Below are 6,000 nucleotides of genomic sequence, written 5' to 3'. Positions count from 1 at the left end.
TACAAACGCACACAGTTAAGATCAGAAATTATTTTCATATAAAATAATTTTGACCAGTGCCTGATGAAGATCACAGGTGTGAAAAATGAAGATCTGGTAAAGAAACACAGAGTCAGGTGACTCAGGTGATCTGGGACTGCTGATACACTGAAGACACCTGGTGGACAGATGGAGAACTGCAGAGGTGATCTGGCGACACCTCCGTAAAGCCAGGAGGAGTTTGATGCTGAAACATCATCAGGCCCTGAGAGGCTGAACCAGCTCTAGGCCTGCTCTGTCTCCAAACTACAAACTACTGAACTCTGTCAAGACTTTCAGAATAAGACTTACTCTCTGAGCCCATGGGAATCAAGATTAGTAACAGGTCATTTATTCAGACTTTCTAACCAATGTCCCTGCTGTCCCAGTATGAGCCAACTCTATGGACGAACTGGTGCTTTTGCTTTCACAGTACCTGAAGCTCCTCAATAACTTTATTTAGATTCTGACTCTGTCTTGCAGAACTTTCAGCACCATCTTTGTTGGAGCTCTGTTTGAACAATAATTCCCACCATGAGCTTCCTCTGAGGACACTCCTATCTCTAAGGATTACTCATGCCTGTTACAGATGTACAGACATATTATTAGAAACATGATGAACACTAACCAACTTTAACTATGAGGAGAGATAAAGATGTTTCCAAAATAAACCTGTTTTACATCTGAAGAATCCAAACACTGACCTCCTATCTATCCTAACCACTTTTCCTTGATCTTGGTGGAAAACGATACGAGGTGAAGGAAAGGTATGAAGGAGGATTAATAAGGACTTAAGACAAGAGAAGAGCAGTGCACTGAGGGTCTGACTGCACCTACACTCAGACTCCATGACACCATGGATCTTTTAAAGGAAACTACAATCTGCAGAAGACAGACTACAAAATGTTCATGTCACTTCACTCCAGTGTGTTTTAACGCTGTTGTTTTATGCAGGTTGTGTAAAAAAGATCATGTGTGAAAAGTTTCCTTTCATTACTCGTGTTGGAATTTGAAAGAAACAGGAACATGTAGGCGGAGGGTCAGCCTGTGACTGTGGACGGGTGTTTGTGAGGCAGGAGTTAAGGTGTGTTCACACCAAACGCGATAGACGCGACCAGAGCGTCAGGTTTACATGTAAAGTCAATGGAAAAGCGCGATGATGTGCGATTGCGGGTCCCGCGTAAATTCAGTCGCGTCTGGCACCTTTGACTCGCGAATAAAACCATGCGTGTCAGTTTTTGTGTTGCATTTTGTGCATTTGTGCGTATTGCGTCTAACGCTCGAGTCGGAAAAATCTGAACTCCAGCGTCAATTCACACCGCGACAACCAATCAGGGGCCTGGTGACGTGGCTCTGACCTAGGTCAAAGGGGCAGGTCCAGCCAAAGCCCTTCATACTTCATTCAATATGGAGGAAAGGCTAATCATTGCAGTAGCAAACCACCCGGAGCTGTATGACACCAGCTGCTTTCTGTACCGAGACAGGAATATAAAGGACCGAGCTTGGAGGAAGATATGTGAAGCTGGCAACCTGGTAAGTTCATTCTTTTCTGTTTTGAAATTTTTTGACTGACCCGGGGAAGCTGCACAAAAGCTAGCAAGCCACCGCTATTTTCCCACTGATGTACAAATACCTTTCCGCTCTTATGCATGTTGTCATATAGGAATATATGTTATTGTTTATTAATAAACAGCACACAGTGGTCCCGCTCATCCGTCACTGCCTCGCTTTTTCGCTGATTTTTTTATTGCACCATACAGCTTTCAACAATGCGCATTGCATTCTGCAGCCTATTTGACAAATCTCCTCCGTGTCGTGTCTCCTGTGCTTGCCAAATTTGTCATGTTTGGTTTTGATAACGATCACAACCAATAGAAAAAACAGCACAAAAACACCCATAACTATGAGCCTCATTCGGAAATAGACACCTGCACCACGAGGGGAAAAAGCGCACGAAAGTGGCAGGCAGATGAAGACAAAACACGGCATAATAATACTTTTACGTTTTGAAATCTACAAAGGTTTGCACTTTGAGAATCAACTTGTGAGAACTGTGAGTAATGCTCATGTGTGTGAAAAAAAGTGTATAAAGTGCGTGGCGAGGGGCTAGTTATTCTGAGAACCCGTGCTGCAATAAATGAGGGACCACTGTATATACTTTCTGTATGACTATTGTTTAAAACCTGTTACCATTTCCCTCCGCTCCTGCTGCTGCACCCACAGGTATGTACAGCAAGCACTGATGACTTTTTACTCGCTTGGATTCCCTTGTGATCACCTTTACTAAATATCTACAACCGATCTGTTTATATCCTGTTTTTTTCAAAGTTGAAAATGAAAATCTAGTAGCAGCCTTCTCATTTCTTTTGTGTTTTGTGCTGTGTTTTACAGACACACAGAGGAGGACAGCTCCGAGGCGGACGAGGGACGGGTCCCAGGACGGTCCATCGGCAGTGGAGATGGCCATCCTGGTGTCTCTGAAGAGGCCACACCAATCTCCAATGGAGCATTTCCTCCCCAGCCTTGTTCCTGCTCTGGAGAGCATGCTGCCTCACACGAGAGAATTTGTAAAATTTCAAATTTATAAATTAGTTTTGAAAACAGCAAAGCTGTGTTAAATTTGGAAACATTGGACCCTAGCAATCAGTAGTTTTCTGATGAGGCAGCAGGCTCTCCAGGGCAGAAACAATGTTCTTTTTTTTCTCCTCCTTCTCCCTGAGGCTCTTCCACTTTAAGCTGGGACCTTTTTATTTTTGTCTCTCTGTAAATAGTTATATTTTATATATTTATGTTTAATGTTTTTCTGTTTGAGAATTTTAATATTATTTGAAATAACGTTTTGTAATGACTAATGTCTCAGTTCTACTACACAGCAACACCCGACTTGACACATGTAGAATTTATTTCATATTATACTAATGACAAAATATACTAATACAGTGGGATGCAAAAGTTTGGGCAACCTTGTTAATAATCATTATTTTCCTGTATAAATCGTTGGTTTTCACAATAAAAAAATTTTGTTAAATATATCATATAGGAGACACACACAGTAATATTTGAGAAGTGAAATGAAGTTTATTGGATTTACAGAAAGTGTGCAATAATTGTTTAAACAAAATCAAGCAGGTGCATAAATTTGTCCACCACAAAAAATTAATTAAATAAATATTTAGTGTATATCAGACCGATTTTTCCAACTCGAGCGGTAAACGCGATATGCGCGAATGCACAAAATGCAACACAAAAACTGACGCACGTAGTCCAGTCAACTCTGCTGAGCTTAAATGGAATTTCCCGCTGCCTGATGGGATGTACCACTGTGAGAGGGGTGCTATGGAATAGTCCAAGTGGTAGCAGCTTTAATTTCCCGCTCAACCAGAACTCAATGGTTTTTCAATGTGATTGTTGTCACCTTGTCAACTATAAATAGATCAACAATCAACAAAAACATAACAGTGAATCAATGTTATTTTAATGTCAATGTCATGTTTCATCAGTATTTTAATGTTGTTTTAACATTGATTTTGCACTGACATATCAATCCTGATTATTCTGATGGATCAGATGAAAAATCAACATCACTTCAATGTCTCCTTGCTATCTGGGTAGTTGTTAAAGCTTCATGGGCTGGCGTTGTTGGGTATCAGGACGATTGAGGTGAATTTGAATTTCAGATCAGCTACTGATCAGAAGGTTGGTGGTTCTATTCTTGGCTTCCCCCAGTCTGCATGTCAAATATCCTTGGGCAAGATACTAACTCCATGTTGTGCTCCGATGCGTTCATCGGAGTATGAATAGGTGTGAAAGTAGTTTAGGTTGCACTTGTGTTTAGATGTGCTTGTATGAATGGGTGAATGAGGGATGTTGTATACAGCGCTTTGAGTACTCCGGGAGAGTAGGAAAGCGCTATATAAGAATCACTACCTTTTTTTGGAATTGTGTTTGGTTTCTTTGATACCCCTCTTCAAGGTTCAAGGTTCTTTATTTGTCACATGCATAGTTATACAAGTATAACACACAGTGAAATGTAATCTGACACGCTCCTCGACATGCGCAAAAATAGGGGGGAGAGGAAGAACATTATATATATAGTATATACATTAAGTGAATTAAATAAGAATAGACAATCTGACTATTTTACAGAATAGACAATATAAACATTTTGGGAAGGGGGGGGGTTGGTTTAGGGCCTGGATGGCTTGGGGATAGAAGCTCCTCTTGAGTCTCTCTGTCCTTGCCTGGATGATGCGGAACCTTCTGCCGGATTGCAGAAGTTGGAACAGTTTGTTGCCAGGATGGGACGGGTCCTTCAGTATCTGCACTGCTCTAGTCCGGCATCTCCTGGTGTAGGTGTCCTGAAGCGGGGGGAGAGCAATCCTGCAGCAGTGTTCTGGTGTATGGATCACTCTCTGGAGAGCTTTTTGGTCCTTCACACAGCTGTTCCCAAACCACGATGTGATGTTCTGTGTGAGGATGCTCTCCACAGCGCCTGTATAGAAGATCCTGAGGATCTTTGGAGAGACCCTGAACTTCCTCAGTTGTCGTAGGTGATACAGGCGCTGCCTAGCCTTCTTGGTCTGGACCTGAATGTGGGCAAACCATGTCAGGTCTGAGGAGATGTGGACACCGAGATACTTGAAGGACTGCACCCTCTCCACTGGAGCTCCATTGATGATAATGGGCTTGTAGTCTCTGTGCTGACTCCTTCTGAAGTCCACCACCAGCTCCTTAGTCTTGCCGACGTTCAGCTGGAGGTGGTTGTCGTGGCACCATGATGCCAGATTCTTCACTTCGTCCATGTAGGCCGCCTCATCGTTGTTGGAGATGGCACCCAACACCACTGTGTCGTCAGCAAACTTCACAATGGTGTTGGAGCCATGGGTGGCCACACAGTCTGAAGTGTAGAGGGAGTAGAGCAGTGGCGAGAGGACACATCCCTGTGGTGCTCCTGTGTTGATGGTGATGCTGTTAGAGACGCATCTACCCACCCTCACCACCTGAGTTCTGCCAGTGAGGAAGTCCAACACCCACGCACACAGACGGCTGTTGAGTAATCAACAAACAGCATTCTCACATAGTTACCCTGTTTCTTGTCCACGTGGCTGAAGGTGGTGTGCAGGACGTGGGTGATGGCGTCCTCAGTGGATCTGTTGGGTCGGTAGGCGAACTGGAGCGGATCTGTGGTGTCTGGGATGGAGGAGGAGATGATGTTCTTCAGCAGCCTCTCAAACACCTTCATTACTACAGAGGTCAGTGCAACTGGCCAGTAATCGTTCAGGGATGAGGGTTTGCTGTTCTTGGGCACAGGGATGATGGTGGATCTTTTGAAGCATGTGGGGACCACAGACTTCGCCAGGGACTCGTTGAAGATGGAAGTGAACACACCTGCTAGCTGGTCAGTACAGCAGCGCAGCAGACGGCCGGTGATGCCATCTGGCCCCCGCCGCTTTCCTTGTGTTCACTCTCCTCAATGCCGCTCAGACGTCATGCTCCGCGATGCTGGTCACCGGTCTCTCGTTGATGACGTCACTGTCCTCGGTAGCTTAGCCCTGGCTGTACTGTAAGTGTGTGCATCTCCTGACCTGAAGGCGGTGTTGTGGGCCTTCAGGAGGAGACGAACATCCCGGTTCATCCAAGGCTTCTGGTTGGGGTACATGGTGATATGTTTCTGGGTGGTGACACTGTCTGTAGTTTTGGAGATGTAATCCAGTACAGATGAGGCACTGGTCCAAGTCTGTGTGGGTGAACGTATTCCAGTCTGTGCTATTGAATCTGTCCTGGAGCACTGCATCTGTCCCCTCTGGCCACACTTTAATTATCCTCACAGCAGGTTTCACCCATTGGATAAGTGGTGAGTACTGAGGTGTGAGGAACAGGGAGAGATGGTCCGATTGTCCAATGTGGGGGAGGGTTGTGTTGCTTTGTAGGCTCCAGCCAGGTTGTAATAAACATGGTCATGTCTGAAGTCTTGTCCCCTCT

This window comes from Oreochromis aureus, linkage group 3 (genome assembly GCF_013358895.1).
Source record: "Oreochromis aureus strain Israel breed Guangdong linkage group 3, ZZ_aureus, whole genome shotgun sequence".
Taxonomy (NCBI): domain Eukaryota; kingdom Metazoa; phylum Chordata; class Actinopteri; order Cichliformes; family Cichlidae; genus Oreochromis; species Oreochromis aureus.
The sequence above is the reverse complement of the archived record's forward strand: the minus strand, read 5'-3'. Positions refer to the sequence as shown.